At 32.3% G+C, this 20487-nt stretch overlaps 1 long non-coding RNA gene across 2 annotated transcripts in view; it reads right to left on the reverse strand.

Annotated features, from left to right (window-relative positions):
* Positions 1 to 2581: 2581 nt before the first annotated feature.
* LOC113219183 overlaps positions 2582 to 20487 on the reverse strand; it is a 140613-nt gene continuing 122707 nt past the window's right edge. The window contains exons 4-6 of one of the 2 annotated variants that reach the window (XR_003305931.1): positions 3230 to 3285; positions 2937 to 2977; positions 2582 to 2816 (exon numbers count right to left, since the gene is read on the reverse strand). This is a non-coding gene — a long non-coding RNA (uncharacterized LOC113219183). Of the gene's footprint in view, positions 2817 to 2856; positions 2978 to 3229; positions 3286 to 20487 lie in introns of those variants that run through there. The other variant, XR_003305930.1, reaches the window with a different exon arrangement.

Consider the following 20487-nt stretch of genomic DNA (forward strand, 5'->3'; position numbering starts at 1 on the left):
TCTATTTTCCTCTTCGTCTAAAATTTAAATCGCTTACAATTTAATAAATAAACTTCGATCCATATCCTTGCATACCAACAATTTTTCTTTCCTTCCTTCAAAATCAATCTCTTAAATCTCTCTTATATAAAAAAATATATCAAAACACTACCACCGATATTCCATATATAAATTTCCAATCTTAAAATCGACAAATATAAGAGACGAAATAAATAAGAGAAAGAGCACGAAAATTATAAAGGAACACGGTAACCGAAAAATCCACAGGTCCACAGCCTGTGGAACGGAATATTCGTCTATCCGCAATGAACCGTCTGCGAATTCCGGATTCCGGAGGAAGAGGAAGGAGGAAGGATCGTGGTATGGGTGTCAAAAAGACGCACGAGTCGAACGTTAAAACTCCTCTATCGTCTGCCGTCTCTTTCTCCCGTCTTCCATTCTCTCCTTCCCCCCTCCTTCGTCTCCTCCGTCCCCTCCACACCTCGTCCACGAAACCCACGCTTCTCCCTCCCCCCCCTCCTCCCCTCCTTCGAGTTACTTTCGCTCTTCTCGTTTCGTGGACGAGCTGCATCCCCGTACCCCGGGCCGAGGGAGTGCATTAAAATAAATTAATTTTCATGAGATTTTCCCGTAGCGAATGGCCGTTACGGGACTTAAAATAATAATTCAACGAGCCGCATGGGCGGAATTTGCATTTCCACGTCACGGCACGCTTCTGCCAGACCAAGTCAGCCAGCCAGCCAACCGGGCCAGCGACGATCTTCAACGGAAGTCGGAATAGAATTCAGAAGGCGAGCAACGTAGGGTGAATGGAAGATAGAGAGGTGGAGGGAAGGGGAAGGAGGGAGAGAGGTAGGAGTGGGAAGCATGGAGGTGATGGGGAGAGGGGAAGGGAAGGAAGAGCGTGAAGCCTCTTGTTTATTGGGAAGGGGGGAGAAGGACGACAGATATTCGCCGACTTAAGATAGAGAGAAAGAGTCGTAGGGAGCAGCTTAAACGCCGGAAATATTGCGAATTGATAAGCGTTGCTCGCGGCTGAATTCTCGTCTCGTGTCGCGGGGAATGTCGAATATTATTTGAACGCTGTTCGTGGCGATGTTCGAGGTGGAATAGATTTCCCTTTCCCCCTCTCTCCATTTTCCTTTTGCTTTAGAGGCTTTTAACGTTGCGCTTATTACTTTTCATTGAGTCAGGAGAGAAAGATGGAAGAGTTTGAGTGGGAATTTTTGATTCCTATATAATCAAATATATATAATGATTATGAATAGATTTTTAGATTGCAAAATTTGGATTGAAATTTATTCCTCGCATATACGAGTGATAAAAAGGATTGTCTTTTTTTTTTTTTTTTTCTATATGTTGAAGGTTTAAAGTAGCTCTTATTTCAGGTGGAAAATATTGCAAGATTCATTACGAGACTTTAAACGAACCGAGTGGTACGGACATCTCTGGCCAAGCTTTATTTATTTACTTTCTCGAAGTTTGCTTGAGAAAAATTGTTTAACTTTTTAATTTGCCGTTAGGCTCGATTGATCGTGAAAACCGAGTTAAACGGTTCCTTACCTTATCCTTTTGTTATTGAATTTTAATAAAAGAATTTCTTCGCGGACGGAAAGGAGAGAGGCGTATTACGTAAAATTTTATTCAAAAAGAGATTTAATACTTCTTTATCCTTTGGTTTAAGTAATCTTCGGAGGAGATGCATAAAATAGCTGATATTCTTAATATAGCGGCACTTCGGGAGAAATGTTTTATTGTACTTTGAGATTCTCTTGGAATAATTGAGTGTGACTTCGTTGGGAATAGCTTTTATTTCCATTCTAAAATTGCTTAATGTTCACGATACATAAATTGCTTTTGCACAGTATGGCTTTCGTGGAAAATGAAATTTCTATTCCACTTGTCACAATTATTATTATTATTATTATTTCTCTTGGAATTATCCTTGTTAATATCTTCTTGGGAAAAATAAAATAATTCCAAGATAAAATTTTACTTTCAAACGGAAAGAGAAAATTTTTACATACATTTCATCGCTTGAAATTATTTGCTTTGTTTGATATTACGATATTTTAGAAGAAATTTTACACAAGTAATTAATTTTTGTTCTTGCTTCTTCTTCTTTATGTAAACGAAACTTTTAATATTTTGCTTCCAATTTAATCGAGTGAATCTGTTTAATTTAAATGCACATAAAGAATATTCAGTCACTTGTTACGATATGATAATTCTTTGAGAAAAAGAAAACCTTTTCCCCTAATTCAAAATTATTAAGTCATTATTCAGAGAACGTATTCGGATTTTGACAATTTTTATATTACGTGATTTAATGTATACATTAGAGTAACGTGATACATTAACTTAATGTCATTAAGAATAAAAGGATAACGCAATAATATCATAAAAGCATTGTAATTACGCTTTTGATGTAAAAATAATAATGAATAATAGTCGAATCGTTATTTAGATCTTTGTATTTATTAAATAATTTATATATATAATGTATAAATTTGCATAAATATCCACGAATGATTTCGATGAATTTCTTTTTAAAAATTTTAAATTTTCGATTTATGTTTATATTATATTATCTTTTTATTACATCGTTATTATCATCATGAGAAAATATCATGTGTATATATACAGTCATAAAATGAAATTGAAATTTATCAAAAGAGCTTGATTTCACAAAATCGTTTTCTCACATATTCTCACATATTCTTTTATTTCACTGCACATCATCCCACGCATCATATCTTTATTGTTCCGTTTCGTGCTCCAATTGTCCGTCCGCTTCTCTTAACCATTTTACAACCCTCCCCAGTTTTATGTGTAGGGACGATATTGAAATGCCGAACCACCGAGAAAATAGCAATAGATCGTAAATAACCGGAGAAATTTTATTACAAGTTGTATCTGTTTAATTTCCATTTTACCTCGAAATCTGGATACAACTTTTTTTATCGAGCCGATTTTCCTGAATATAAGAAAAAAAGTTCGAACGAAGATTAAGACAGAAACAGATATATGCTTCGAAAAAAAAGTAAATTAATTTATTGAAAGTGGATATTTTTCATATATTTGTTACAAAGTGTTTAATTACGTTTGTATAAGGTATACAAATTTCCATGAATTTTTTATCAGAGTCCATTGTTTGTAATAATAGAATGATGTAGTATAAAGCGTATAAATATTAATCAACCGTTTAATATATGGAACTGTAACTCACCTGATGTAAAACGTGATCCAAATTGACGACATCTATAACGATTTAGCATAAATGTTCTGCAACACAGATATACAAGATTTCCATTAGACAAATGGATAAAAGTAATCAACTGCTCCTTTTTAAAAATAACCTTAACAACATTTTTCGTATATTCAATAACAATTAAGAATCGAATAATTAAAAAAATTAAAAAAATTGCAAATTCCATTACACAGTGAAATTTCATATCGAAATGGAGACTTGTGATCATGAAGCACGAACAATTATGGAATATTGAATAAAAGACAACGATTAATATATAAATCTTATTAGAAATAACAGTTTTCCAGTTTTCGATACAATCGTATCGCGGCTCGTTAATTAAAAACTTTTTATCAAGTAGTGAAAAGTGTGTGCGCGATACACGATTTCACCCCCCCTCCTTCCCTCTCTAAGACTATCGGCAAGAAATGTTACTCCCACACCCTCTCTGGCCGATGTTAATTAAATTAATTAAAAGTAATGCCACCTTTCGTTCGTTGGATCAAGATCCAAGAAAGTTTCATTCCCGATTTTAATGAGTTACAACCAGATTTAACGAATCCTCCTCCGACGGGCAAACAGATCTCGGCGGAACTCGGCAATAATTACACTCGTGATTTTTTGCGCGATTTCCCTCCCCCTCTCCTCTTCTTTTTTCCTTTCAAAATTCACGAAACCGATTGAAAACCATCCACCGTCTTCCTCTTCCACCCCTTTTCAAAATTTACAATCCACACACACACACCCCCTTAAAATGTAATCACAAACCCTTTAAAATTAATCTCTCCCCCGTAATCCCCATAAACCAAATCCATCCGCAGCTTTTAATTCCATCGAAAATCCAACCTCCCTCTCCTGTTTCCATCATCCACCCTCCCTCCCCTCGTAAAATAATACGCCACCCATCCCTCACCCTCTCACCCCCTCCCGCCAATAACAGGCTCCTAACAATTTCCAACGGTTTTCCTCATCGCGGGCCACGAGGGTGCACTCGAGGAACTAATTTTAGTTTTAAGTAATGGTGGCGCAACACGCGCCCCTGGCCGGCCTCGTTACCACGATTCCTCGAGGGGAGGAGGGGAGGGAGATCGAGGAGGAGTCACGGCTGAAGGAACCCGAAGGCCGTGCGTCGTCCGAAGTGTGTCGTCTCTCGATCCATAAACACCGAGAGAGAGAGAGAGAGAGAGAGAGAGAGAGAGAGAGAGAGAAAGAGAGAGAGAGAGAGAAACAGAGAGAAAGAGAGAGAGAGAGAGAGAAACAGAGAGAGAGAGAGAGAGAGAGAGAGAGAGAGAGAGAAGGGATGGTAAAAAGCTTTGCGAAGAGGAGAGAGAGAGAGAGAAGGGATGGTAAAAAGCTTTGCGAAGAGGGAGAGAGAGAGAGAGAGAGAGAGGAGGATGGAAGGGTTGCAACGAAGGAGAAGGTAGGAAGCGAAGGTAGGAAACGGTTGCATTTCGGTTTTTAGGGTCGTCGTGGGAGAAGAGGTCGGAGCTCTTCGAAGGGAGGGAGGGGGAGGGGGAGGCCCGACACGCTCGTTCCCTCGCCCCGCCACCCGCCCGGACCCGACCTTCCGATCTCTGAAAAGAGGCATCGGGGACCGCTTCTGCGAGGCTACTTCGAGTGCCTGCGCATCCCCGGGAACGAGGTACAGTTTGTTTTACTATTCCATGCTGGGAATAATCGCCGGGGAATCCGGGGAAGCCTGGGGCGTTGGATGAATACGCGACTTCGACTTCGGTGCGTCGTGACGTTAATTGAAAAAAAAGTGGGATCTGTGGAGGAGAGAGAGAGAGAGAGAGAGGGAGAGGGAAGATTTATTTTTAGATAGGTTTTTAAAGTCGATCCCCTGCGAGTTATTGGAAGATAATTATTGGAGGGAATATAAAGGTATTTTGTTATTATTGTTGTTGTTGTTGTTGTTTTTTTTTCTTTCTTTTTTTTTTGTTTGAACTTTTCATTATCGTGTGTCACGTGACGTAAGTCGATGTATTGGTCGATGAATTTTTATCTTTCTGGAGGAATTAACGATTCACGTGGTGAAAAACTCGTCATTTATTTTAATACATTCGTTCGTGGAAATTCGTATTGATATCAAGCTATGCGAAGATTAATATCGTTAAATAAATAAATATTCGTTGATTATTTATTATTCGATCTCGATAGAAATAATTATACGTTTTAATGTGTGCAGTTTTTAAATGTTTATATGATATTAATTTATTTATTATATTTGTCGTTTAACAATATAATACATTATTCATTCTCAAATATATTTCAAGAATTTTTCCATTAAGAAATATATGCATTTCCTTGAATGATTTATTCACTTTATCTTAGATTAATTGGTTAAATAAAGAATGTATTTCGATCGAAATTATTCGTTTTATTTACGTGTATTATTTATCAATTTTTGATCAGATTGTCAAAGTATTTTTTTATTTCAAAATTGATAATCTTTTCATATAATAAATTAGAACAACTTGTCAAGATATTTTAACGATCTTAAATCTCTTTAAAATCCTTCAATACATATATATCAATGATAAAAAATTATACACATCTTTTTTGAGAATTAATTTCAGAGTAAACGCAAGAATTGTTTTCCTCAAAAACAATTCAAAATCGAAGCTTAATTGAATTACAAATTCAAAAGAAATTTTTGCAAAAATCGAACACACTTTTCCTACATTTTATCGTCACTTATTTTAGAAAAATCCAATTTCTCTCTTCCTATTTTTATTCTATTTTCTCAAAGCAAAAAAAAAAAAAGAAAATAAATAAAGTGCCTCCGATTTTTTTCGTATTCTCTTCGTTGTTCCAGGCAAGTAAGATGCCTAGAAAAGAGAAGGAGAAAATTCGCAACATGCATTTTGTCGGACGATTTGTCCAGATATTTGGACGGCCGATATGATTACCAGACAGATGCCCGAAGCGGCACTTTCGTTTCCTCGTTTCTCGTTTCCTTGGATATCTTTGATCTTCTAAAGCGTCGCATCGAGCGACGCATCTCAAATGGAAGGGAACAATGCATTTAAATGGGGACGATTCGAGGCGGAAGTCGCCTAGCTGGGTCGCGTGCACTCTCGTCCGGGGTATTAGGCTACGAAACAAGGCATAGTTTTCTCGCTGTTACCGAATGGAGAGTTTTTTTCTTTTTTCTTCTCTCTCTCTTTCTCTCTCTCTCTCGAGAACCACTTAGAAATATTACAGTTTGTAACTCGCCATCGTTCTATCACCTTTTGATCCTTGACAATCGTAAAATTGGTAAATTTTGCAAATTGCAAATCTTGCAAATTTTGCAATTATCTATAAATCGATGAATAATATGATTATTAATATTTTTTTTTAATTCGATTGGTAAAAATCTCTCTTTTCGAAAGATTTCCATCCAATCTCTTTGTATAAAGATAAAAAATATTCGGGACGAAATTGTCAAATTCCATTATTAAGTAAAAAGTTAAAAAAAAAAAAGAGTGGTGAAGATGAAATAGTTGAGAAAGTTGAAGAGAAAATTTTCTTTGAAATCTGTAAAATTGGTAAATTTTGCAAATTGCAAATCTTACAAATTTTGCAATTTTGCAATTATTTATGAGTCGATGGATAATACGATTATTAATATTTTTTTTTAATTGGTAAAAATCTCTCTCTCCGGATTTCCATCCAATCTCTTTATATAAAGATAAAAAATATTTGGAACGAAAATGTCAAATTCTATTGGACAAATGTTAAAGGGGTAAAAAGTTAAAAAAAAAAAAAAAAGAAGAAGAGTGGTAAAGATGAAATACTTGAGAAAATTTTCTTTGAAATTTCGCCTGTTTAATTACTTTTGATTCTTGATAATCGTAAAATTGGTAATTGCAAATCTTGCAAATTTTGCAATTTTGCAATTATCTATAAGTCAATGAATGATACGATTATTAATATTTTTTTTTTAATTCGATTGGTAAAAATCTCTCTCTCCAAGAGATTTCCATCCAATTTCTTTATATAAAGATAAAAAATATTCGGGACGAAATTGTCAAATTCCATTGGACAAATGTTAAGGAGATAAAAAGTTAAAAAAAAAAAAGAGTGGTGAAGATGAAATACTTGAGAAAATTGGAGAGAAAATTTTCTTTGAAATCTCGCCTGTTTAATTACTTTTTTCTACACTTTCGCTCTTCCCTCCCCTCCCCTCCCCCTTTTTCTCTTCTCGTGTTTAATATAATTAGAGGCTCTTTTAATCGAATTCAAGAAGATTTATTCATTCATCTTTTTTTCCTTTTTATACTCTTTTTTCTCTTTTTTTTTTTTTCGAAAACAGGTGCACAGAACGCAGGAAATTTGAAAGAACGCGCGTGAAAATAACAAGCTTCTCGCGAAAATTAAAATTCACAAAGGAGATAGAGGGATAAAGGGTGAAGTAAAAATTATTCCTTTTAAACCCTTCATCAATTTCGTCCCCTCCCCCCCCCCCCCCCCCGAAAATAATTGCAGGTTCGGATATAAATTCATACCCCTATTATGAAAGTTAATACAATAATTAATATGCTAATTAACGCGGTTTATTAACAGCACGTTTTGCGTTGTTCAAACTCGTTAATATTTTTATTTTTCTTTCTTTTTACGATATTATTTCCCTTTTAAACTCATATCGTAGAGAAAAAAAAAAAAAAGAAAAAAAGTATAAGCACGATCTAACGATTATAATATAAATTTTAAATTAATTTATAGTGTCTCTCTCGGGAGAGATATGTATAATCAGATTATCGTAATTGATTCGAGGTTATTATACGGGCGCGTGGAAACAATTATTGTTCGTTAAAATTTAAATACCAGTTCGATAGCTCGAAATATATTTCCAGCCAATTTTTCCCGACTATAAAAATATAATAATTATTTCCTTAGAAAATATAATTTGATATATTAATAAACTTTTACACTTACGTAAAAATAATTATAAAATATAATAATTATTTCCTTAAAGTTTAATATATTAATAAACTTTTACACTTACGTAGAAATAACTATAAAATATAATAATTGTTTTCTTAGAGTTTGATATATTAATAAACTTTTACATTTACGTAGAAATAACTATAAAATATAATAATTATTTCCTTAGAGTTTGATATATTAATAAACTTTTACATTTACGTAGAAATAACTATAAAATAATTATTTCCTTAGAATTTGATATATTAATAAACTTTTACGTTTACTTAGAAATATATTTCAACGATTGCATTATTATATCGATCGAATTTGCGAGGATGATCTTTTTCACAAAAATCGAGACGAGAAATTCGTTCGTTAAGCGTTTTTTAAAAGCGTTTCGATTAATTTCTAAATAAACAACGACAACGCTGCAATTTGTCTCGAAATAGCGTATAATCTCGCTACCAATTGACAACGCCTGACAGGAAGCTAGTCAACTCGAATCCCTGGTTTCGATTTAATAAACCGATAGCCAGCCAATCGAATAGCAAACCAGTACACCATAATCGTTTCAATCTGAATATCCTAGTATATCATCCGGGCGCCCAGATAAATCAAATTATAATGCCAAAAGTCAATGTTGGTGTCTAATGTTTGATGAATGTCGTTAGAAGAAATGGAATAATCGATTTGGATCATCGTTACCATTCATGATATGAATTTAATCTTTCAATCTCTCAATCGATTTGTAATTTAAACGTTTGATAAATAAGATTTATAAGATTCTTTTTTCCCCCCAATATTACATTTTCATACCTCTATATACACCCTGTATATACAGTGTTATTAAACTTTGAATAAACTTCTCGCAAGCTTAACTCGACTTAACTTCTCATATTAGAAAGTTGAACTTAATTCTCGGAATACCTAGCCTGCAATGCAAGTGAGATAAACTTAATTTTTTTCTGGATCCTTTTGCACAAATTTAAACGAAACACTGTAAATTTTACGAGTATATTTATATATTCTTAATATCGAAGAAAATAAATAAATAAATAAATTAAATTAAATATTCCAAAAATGAATATGAATATTAATATATGAATATAATATATATAAATATATAAATATATATGAAATGGAAAATTTTTTTTTATTAATCTTTAATGACTTAATTTGATTCAGAGAAGTATAAAATCAAAAAAAAGTTTACTTACCATCCTCGAATAAACAAACTCACGATTGTTAAAAAAGAATAATAACATCGTAGATAAATAACAAGACGACGTTATTTAACCATTGTTCAAATACTGAATTCAAATAATGCTTGATCCGATACCATCGACGACCAGCGACCAATCACCCGAGCGTCAAAGTCCAAACACCCATCCTTCATCGAAACGCCATCGCTTATTACGCCATAAATAAAAAAAGGAAGAAGAAGAACAAGGGGGGAAAAAAAAAAGGGAGATACATATATGTACACACGAAACTCGCAGAGTGCAGTGACAAGTGACGAAGACAGGGGCGATAAATCAACACTTCCGCGCGAAGTGTCGTCCGAAAAAAAAAAAAGGAAAAAGGAAAAAAAGAAAAGCGCGCGAGCCTGCAGATGTTGCTTCCGCTCGCTCCCCTTGTTTAAACACCGTACGCGGTATACTTGCTCCTCCTTCCCCCTCCCTCTCCTTGTTCCACGAGAATCAGGCCAACTCTGATTTTTCGACTCGAAAAAAAAAAAAAAGAAAGAAAGAAATATAAATGGTCGGATATCGAAAATAGGTTAACTGCTCTTGTTAACAACCTTGTTGATACCGAAATCTCGTAGGATGCTAATAAATTTTAAGAGAATAATGAGAACTCAAGACAGATATATATGTATATATATGAAATGAAAAATTTTTTTCATTAGTCTTTAATGACTTAATTTGATTCAGAGAAGTATGAAATCAAAAGAATTGAAAATACATATCTTTGAATTATTGATGTATAAAAATTTCTAAAGTTAAAAGTATATTTTGAATAATTAGATTAATAGGTATAATTGATATAAAGTTTCTAACGAAGATTCCTAATAATGTTAAAATTAAGTGTCGAATTGATAAAGTTCAAGGTCGAATAATTAGTCTAATAAGTTCAATAATTACTATAAAGTTTATTAAAAATACTTAGAGAATTTAAGAACTAAGTATCTTAAAAATGCAATATAATTATTATAAATTAGATAAATTAAGAATCTAAATCATAAGGTTAATGATAAAATTATATTTAGTAGTAAATAGTTTAGTTAGTGTAAAAACATAAGGAATTAATCTAAAGATATTTGCAATTATAATGTAAAGTATTAGTCTAATAAAAATAATAATATTAGATTTTGAAACAAACAACTTTAAATTCATTATATATAAAGTTTATTAATATTTTTATAATAAATATAATTCGTGATTGGATTAATCAAAAAATTCTAGGGAAAATAATTCTTACTGAGACTGTATCTATGCATACGTATATGATACGTAAAGCAGGAATAAAGAAAAGAAAAAAGAAAAAAGAATAAAGCAGGAATAAAGCAGTTCCAAACTGATCGAAGCACGCTGATTGTTCGAGGAAAGAATAATTCTCGAGAACGAAGAAGAGTTTTTCCAATTTTCGAAAAGATTGATTCCGCGTGACGTGTGTGGAAGCTAGCTTAGACCGAGAAGGCGGAGAAAACTTTCGCAATTCGCGCAGGAGGCTGCGGAAATGTCAACTGGAACAATCAGCAAGCCCCCGTCGTCCCAGGGGCACGACGATGGGCATTCCTTGCGACCGGCAGGATCCTGGCCCGCGATTTATTATGCATTCCGTGAACAACGGTGATTACGAAATTGCACGATGGAAATAGAGGTGGCGGGCGAATCGTGGCCGGGCTTAAACGCTCGTTCGAGACAACCGAGTTCAAGCGGTTTATGGCGGCCACCGGATTTTCTAGGTTAGGTTTAGGACCAGCTAGATGTAAGTTGTGCAATTGTGTAAGTTTTCGCAAGTTGTATATTGTTTCGTACGTTGAAAGTGATATTATTTGAATAGTAATAGTATTAAGATTATTGAGTTATATTGTATATTGAAAATAAATAATTAAATATAATAGAATTGAAAAAGTTGAAATTTCTCTTCTAGGTGTGAATATTTTTTGATGCGAAAGCATTCAAAAAAGTAGTAAATTAAAATAAAAATACGAAATTGTGTTGGTTTAAATTGGATACAAACGTTGGAATTACACGGTGTGAATTTTACCACAGAGAATTAAACTCGAGTTAATTTTCCGTGGCTCGAGCTTTTTACGCTTTTGCACACTTGTTGGAAACTTCTTAGAGGTTCAAAAATTTTCTACAGCCCGTTCTCAGCCTGTTGTCAGAATATTTGAAAAGCCACTACATCCTTTATGAATTCCATTCTCGTATTTATTTAAGAATACATTTTGCTTCTTTTCAACGGGTTTTACGTGACAAAATAAAGATAAAAATTTTAAAATGAAATAATCAAATATTAATTTCTAATCGATCTAATTTATTTATTATTCGTATACTTTTTTCCATCCAACTTGATAATTTTTGAAACACACACACATCACACACACACATGCACATATAATGCATATAAATGCTAACAGGGCGCCACATGCGTGCACAACTTTCTCGGGTCCTCGTACCTAATGACGCGAATGTGTCTCGGAATAAGTTCTGTTCGACGGGTTCGTGCGGCGGAAGCAACTCGAGATTTTACGAGAAACTCGAAAATTTGCGATTCAAGTGGCAGTTTCCGGTGGCTCCCGTTACAACTGTTCTAAATTAATTTCGCCGTAGTCAGCGTCCAAAACGTGCAGATTCAAGGAATTAAGGCAACTTTGGATTCAGCTATTACGATTTTCCTCCGCATCATCCGCGATATATACGAGTGTATCATGGAAATCTCTGAGAAATTTACGTAACGAGCGAATGGAAATATTTTAAACGTTTTCGTATAGCTCGATATTTCTTTATCGTCTTAGAAATTATGACAGGTATGAAATAACGCTAGTTACAAATAATTTGCTCGATGACGAAATACAAATCTTGAGCAAGCTTGTAGTATTGATTAATTTTTATTAGTGGAACAATTAATTGTTGTAATATTTATGATTGCATAAAGTGAAAAGTTAATAAAAATACATAGAGTTGTAAAGAGGGTTATTTTCTATTTTGAAATTAGAACAATGTCCTTGGAAAAATGAGAATGTAATATGGAAGATTAAATGGCACTCACCTTTCTGAATGGTAATCAATCTTTTTTTTTAAGTCTTCTTTTTAAAGTGAAAATTATAGGCGTGAGTGTTGAATTTCGAAAAGAATTATTTAAAGAGAAATTTACAATCAATTTATCGGAATGCGTAAAATTATAGCGAAGAAAATATTTAATTGATTACATTAACAAAACAATCGAATTTCATTAATTCAGGCGTAAACGAACATTACAAAATATTGACTTTGCGGAAATTTTAATTAAAATTTCCATTGATTCAAAGGAAAATTAATTTTAAGAGTTGAATTGTAGAATAGATACGGGGAGGATGAAATATGTTATTTCATTCTGGTTTTATAATGAAATACTGACAACAGACAACCTCGTGTTCGCAATTGAATAAACAACAAAAATGTTCAAAACTGCGACAAATTTTTTTTTTTTTTTTTATTTCGTTATTTTATTTCGTTACTTTGTACCGTATTTTTTACCCCCCAGGTTTTTTCAAAAGTATACACGTGTTGCTTTATTCCTGTCCAAATTTTTTGATCAATTTTATTTTTATTTTTTTACATATATATATATATATGTATAAACGAAAGATCAAAAAATAGTGGAAAAACTCGATGAATAATAATTAAATGTTTATTTTGACAGAAAAATTATTATATCGTAAAAAATGGGGATTATCCGATCATTTTTTAACGAAATTGGAATCAGAGAATTAATAAGAAATTAAGATTTTAAAATGAGAAAACGGAAAACTTCATAACAGAAATACTCTATTTTATTCTATTCTACAAATATTGTTTTTTATCGTTTCCATATTCCGTTATTCCATATTCTGTTCAATTATTATTTACAACGTTCAATAATATTCTGTTCTATTATTTACAGTATTCTCCACTATTCTATACTATTCTATTTCATTATTATTTATACCAATCTGTACTCTCTTTTATATTATTTATGCTACTCTACACACATTTGTTTTATGTTATTCTATATGCATACATACATATATTTATATATAAAATATTCGAAAAAGGATCGATTAAAATAAATGCAAAAGTTGGTATATCAAAGTTGGATATCGAACAGGCTTATTTATTAAGCTATGATCAATTAAAGTTTGCATTTGTCGAAGAGAGAGAGAGAGAGGTAGACGGAGGTAGAGTGAGACAGCTTTAACTTTGTTACACTGTCACGCCACACCGCGGCGCGTCGTGTCACTTTATCTCCATCTCGCTTCATCTAACACACAGTTTATACTCAAAGTGTTTATAACTCAATAAATAAGCTTTAATTCGTATTTATATACATCAACTTTTGTGTTTATTTTAAATTCTAGAATCGATCCTTCATAATATATTAATTCTTCAATAATATATTAATATCCTGTATAATAATAATAAAATTTAATCCAATATTTGCAAACTTTTTTATAAATTTAATTTTATTCATTCACTCTATTCGTTAATCTTATTTTCAATTTATGTACATCAACTTTTGTGTTTATTTTGACTTTTAGAATCGATCTTTTAAAGATGTTTCATTAATATATTAATATCCTGTATAAATAATAATAAAATTTGACCCAATATTTGCAAACTTTTTTATAAATTTAATTTTATTCATTCATTCTACTCGTTAATCTTATTTTCAATTTATTTATATCAACTTTTGTGTTTATTTTGACTTTTAGAATCGATCCTTCAAAAATGTCTCAATAATATATTAATATCCTGTATAATAATAAAATTTGACTCAATATTCGCAAACTTTTTTATAAATTTAATTTTATTCATTCATTTTATTCGTTAATCTTATTTTCAATTTATGTACATCAATTTTTGTGTTTATTTTGACTTTTAGAATCGATCCTTCAAAGATCTCTCAATAATATATTAATATCCTGTATAATAATAAAAATTTGTCCCAATATTTGCAAACTTTTTTATAAATTTAATTTTATTCATTCATTTTATTCGTTAATCTTATTTTCAATTTATGTACATCAATTTTTGTGTTTATTTTGACTTTTAGAATCGATCCTTCAAAGATCTCTCAATAATATATTAATATCCTGTATAATAATAAAAATTTGTCCCAATATTTGCAAACTTTTTTATAAATTTAATTTTATTCATTCATTCTACTCCTTAATCTTATTTTCAATTTATGTACATCAATTTTTGTGTTTATTTTGACTTTTAGAATCGATCTTTCAAAAATATCTCAATAATATATTAATATATCAATAAAATCCTCTATACTTGAAAACTTTTAATTTAATTTCATTCGTTTATTTTATTCTCTAATTTTATAATCATTTTCATTTTTCCAATATTTTAATTTTCAAAATTTTTTCCTTTCTTTACCTTAACGTTTCTCAAACTCTTTTCAACATTCCCTCACAACTTTCTCCAAATATACCGTACTATATCCCGTAGATATTTATAGATATTTGCATCGTACATTTCTACTTTGGCGAATATCGTCACCAAAGATGAATCCAGATAGATCGGTGAAACTTGTCCAATCTTTGATGACCCATCAAACAAGACCGCGCGTAAACTTTCATTTCGAACGACAGAGAGAAAGAATTTGTACGAAATATTGGCCGATATCGTTCGTCAAAGAAATCGCGTTGAAATAAACGTTGCCAACCGTCGAAACCGACGGCCTTACTTCCCTCTCTCCTTCCCGCTTTGATCAGATTCCATTCGAAGAGAAATTAATATTCGCTTCGAGACTCGCGTTATGTTTGCTTTAAATCGAGAAACGCGCGCGTATCGATCAGCACCGGTTTCACACCCGGTAGGTGCGCGTATATATTTCGCAACGAGTCGATCGAGTATCCTGTTTCCGTGCGCGCGGCCAGCTTGTTACAAATATTTGAGAGTTGATCGCGCGGTATCCAGGCAAACGAACCGATACCCGGTGCAAGTTATTTCGACGAATCGAAGCCATAAGATTCGGGCTTGGCCAATTATTGTTGCGCAACAACGTAATTTGCGATAAAGAAAAACGGATGGAAGAAAAATCATCCATAATCTCGATTTAAAATTTTCTTGTTATTGTATCAACATTATGTATATGTAAAAGAATCTTCTTGTTGGAATATAATTTCTTTTGATTAATTAATCACAGTTTCTGTAAACTGGATGGAAGAAAAATCATCCATAGTTTTGATTTAGAAAGAATTAAAATTTTCTTGTTATCGTATTAACATTATATAAAAGAATTTTCTTGTTGGAACATAATTTTTTTTGATTAATTAATCACAATATCTATAAACTGGATGGAAAAAAAATCATCCATAGTCTCGATTTAGAAAGAATTAAAATTTTCTTGTTATCGTATTAACATTATATATCTTTTTGTTGAAATATAATTTCTTTTGGTTAATTAATCACAGTTTCTGTAAACTGGATGGAAGAAAAATCATCCATAGTCTCGATTTAGAAAGAATTAAAATTTTCTTATTATCATATCAATATTATATAAAAGAATCTTCTTGTTGGAATATAATTTCTTTTGGTTAATTAATCACAGTTTCTGTAAACTGGATGGAAGAAAAATCATCCATAGTTTCGATTTAGAAAGAATTAAAATTTTCTTATTATCGTATCAACATTATATAAAAGAATCTTCTTGTTGGAATATAATTTCTTTTGGTTAATTAATCACAGTTTCTGTAAATTGGATAGAAGAAAAATCATCCATAGTTTCGATTTAAAAAGAATTAAAATTTTTTTGTTATAGTATTAACATTATATAAAAGAATCTTCTTGTTGGAATATAATTTTTTTTGATTAATTAATCACAATATCTATAAACTGGATGGAAAAAAAATCATCCATAGTCTCGATTTAGAAAGAATTAAAATTTTCTTGTTATCGTATTAACATTATATATCTTTTTGTTGAAATATAATTTCTTTTGGTTAATTAATCACAGTTTCTGTAAACTGGATGGAAGAAAAATCATCGATAGTCTCGATTTAGAAAGAATTAAAATTTTCTTATTATCATATCAATATTATATAAAAGAATCTTTTTGTTGGAATATAATTTCTTTTGGTTAATTAATCACAGTTATAAATTGGATGGAAGAAAAATCATCCATAATTTTGATTTAGAAAGAATTAAAATTTTCTTGTTATCAACATTATATATATACATAAAAGAATCTTCTTGTTGGAATATAATTTCTTTTGGTTAATTAATCACAGTTCCTGTAAACTTTGTGACGAAAGAGACGAATTGATCGAAGGTATAAACTTTTTCTTCTAATTGCAAGAAACTTTCACTAGGGCGTGACTCGATAAAGAGGAACCTCTCGTAGTAAAATAAAAACTTCACTTTCGTTGAACGTGATCCGTTCTTTAATGCAAGAAATTCGCACAGATTCGCGAGATATTCCTCCTCCATTCTCATTACGAAGATCTTAATTCCCTTAAAACAATTATCCTTGCTTGATTTAATTACTTTTCAATGATAAAAAGAAGGAAGATAGAAAAAGAAACACCATTTACATTTCCTTGCAAAAACCCTGCAAAATGAAAATTGAAAGCATTCACTCTTTGATTTCCACGTATTCCAAATACGTAGAAACTCATATCATATCGAGATTTTAAAAAAAGGGGGGCCACCAAATCCGTGAAAACACGTGTCGAAACTTTACAATCCCTCTCCCCTCCTCAACCATCTTCCACACTTCAAACAAATATTCCGTCCGCCAGATATCAAACAAGATCCCGAACCATTACACCGGTAAAACGATCGATACGCCACGTTATCTTTTCGGGGCGGGCAAGCCATCGTTTCTGGTCTAATGTCTCGCCTTTGACAAAAGTCAAATTAACGCGATATCAACTTTTCGAGCGGTGGAAATGCAACGAGGCACAAATCTGAAGCCGAGACTTCTCGCATCCCGCTGCATTAATTCGTAGTAGACGTGGATTACGCAACCGGGTCATTGAATTTCATCCGTGGAATCGTTGATTCAGAATGGAAAAGGAAAAACCGTGAACGATGTTTGAAACGACGAGAAGCGCGTGATATTTCGAAGAATTCATTTTACAGATCATTTAACGAAGAATTTTGATAAAAAAACATGGAGAAACGTTATTTGAGACTGGATTGCTACTAGAAAGTTCATCTAGGAACTTTTTGAATGTTGAATATATTTTTATATTCAAGCAAAGAGAGTGATAATTGATTGAATATTTATTGTTTGGAAAAACAAAGAAATATTAATCGAATATCGTTGAATTAATGATAATGAAAATTGAATAATAATAGAGAAATTTTTAGGTTAGGTTTTAGAAGAATTTAAGCCTTTCAATTGAATTATAACCAATCACGATAATCAACGTCGTTATTATTCTAAATGTTAATAATATTGTCGTTGAATTCAGTGAATGAATTGAACTCACCAAGAAAGAACAACCCAACCCCTTTTCTCCAATATAAAATATCGCTTTCGAAACAGTCGTCTCGAGTCTCCACGTGCACGGCTTATGGCGTCCAGTTCTGAAGGGAGGAACCAGGCTGAGGAGGGGAGAGGCGGGTTTGAAAATGTTTATCGAAGTTATTCCGGGGACCGAACGAACGGGCTAACATAAGCAAACTTTGCCGTGAAAGGGCAGCAAAAGCTGATTATGCTCGCTTTACATCCTGGCGAATTAAGACGGCCGCCAGCCAGTCGTCTCGACTTCGCGCTTGCTAATTATATTTTTTTCATTAACGAGGGAGGGTTACGAAAAATGAAACATCCTTGGGGAGACTTGGCCGGCTGTTTCGAGAAAGATAATAAATTCTGCAAAAACAATTAAAAAACTGTAATTACCCCGCGTATATAAAGTACTCAAACTACTCTTATTATTATTATCGAGAGGCTTACCTGGTAACCCGGATCATTTATAGCTTTTCAAACATCCTCCTTGCACTTGAACCGATCGATGCTTCGAGAAAAGAGAATAAAGTCTGGAAAAATAATCGAAAAAACGTAATAATCATGTGTAATAATCATTCGATCATAGTTGCAACTGTATCCCAACTGTATGGAGAATATTTTCCATAATATTAAAAGGCAATTCACGCCTGACACCATTTTCTTTTTATTTGATACACGAAAGTGTTTCAAAACATTCAAAAATAATTCTAACTTATTCGAACAGCGGCCATCTTCAAATCAATCGCACAGGAATACGATATGACTCCTGTTCTCAAAGACGAGTATGATGTAAAGAGAAGGAGGAGGCGCGAAAGAGAGGAAATGTTACTCAATTTCGAGGATTAACGATTTCATAGTCTTCCGGGGGAGTGGGTGGAATCGCTTTAACGCGATACCTTCTTCTTCTTCTTCCACCTGCTATGCGGCCGGAAGTGGAATGAAGAGATATTAAAGGTGAAAGAAACATGAGGATAGATAATTCTTCCCGGTGGTGAAAAACCACCGAGGGATGAAAAGAGCGTGGAGTGGGGGGGGAGGGTTTGGATATAAATGGTACACGATGTTGTGCAGCTGTTGCAATAATCTATCCCTTCGTTGCCTTATCTCTGTGTATATCGTGGATTGATAAGGGGGTAATGGTGGAAGTCAAAGAGATTAATTCGGAGGGACGATAAAGGGGGCATTGGATCTCAATGGAACACCGAATAGTTATAGCAGGAGATCCCGATTGATTTCGAACGTGATCGGTATGAATTAAACATGGATTCGATGTTCTTAATGACCAATCTCTGGAAATGGAGGTTAGAACGAGGCTAGAGTAAGATAATTATTATCGAAACTGGAATGGAAATTATCTTTCGGTCTGTTGTTTTGCCTTGCACGTTTCGGGATTGTAATTTGATGGAATGGATTTTGGATTATTATTAGATCAATGGATACGAGATTGAAAAAAGAAAAATTGGATAAAATTTAACGGAAGAGAAATATTATTGAATGTTTATTAAATATTCATGAAATATTCATGTATTTTAATCCGTTTTATTAACCTGATCGTATCGACTGCTAATAAAAAAAATCAACAGTGGAATTTTATTAATCAATTATTGGTCAATATTATTTTTTTTTTCCAACAATGTGGAAAAAGAATCGATTTACAATTTACATCGACAACAATAAAACTATTAGAATTATCGATCGTTGAAGAATTCTCTATTAATTATAATTTTACTTAAATTTTTAATAATTTTTATATTTTATATATAATTAATCAATACAATTAATTTAAAAACTACAATATAATTTATTTTAAAATAATAATAATTTTATAATATAATCATCTATAATAAAATAATAATAATAATATTTAATATAATAATTTAATTTAATTTTATTCATATAATTTAATTTATAATTATATTTATTAATATAAAATTTTAACATAAATTTAATTAAATTATTGTATTTATAAATATTTTTTAAATTTACTATTAATTTTGTTAATTATAAATATATTTTCTTTTTTTTACAAATATAATAATAATATTTGATCAAAAACATTTTATCGAGATACATATATATTCTCGAAATAATTGAAAATCATATCCAAACACGAGATATCATAAAAAGAAGTCATCCGAACGAGAAAAATTTCCCGTCACACATCGAACAAATTTCTATTCACCATGGTAAAATATAAATCTAATATGAAAATAAATTCCCACGCGAGGCGACATCTATGAATGCGTCCATCGATGTATCTACATCGAAAAAAAAAAAAAAAAAAAAAAAACATCGCTGCAACACCGTCCACTCGCCCAAGCAACCCGTCTCCACCCCGATAAACCTCCCCCATCTGCCCCATCTGCGTTAAAGTGACATTAAGCTTCGATACATGGAAATATCTATTTTCAAACGTCCGCTCGATATTTGCACGCCCGCCTGAATATTCAACAGAGGTCGACAAGCTTACATATATATATATATACATATATATAGCGATGTGCATGAATACAACCGTACAGATATTATACGGTCATTTACATAAGACGTGGGTGACAGTTCACGTGGACAAGCGAGCTACGCATCAGCCCACGGAATTTTCG

Source organism: Apis mellifera, linkage group LG13 (assembly GCF_003254395.2).
Source record: "Apis mellifera strain DH4 linkage group LG13, Amel_HAv3.1, whole genome shotgun sequence".
NCBI classification, from domain to species: Eukaryota; Metazoa; Arthropoda; class Insecta; order Hymenoptera; family Apidae; genus Apis; species Apis mellifera.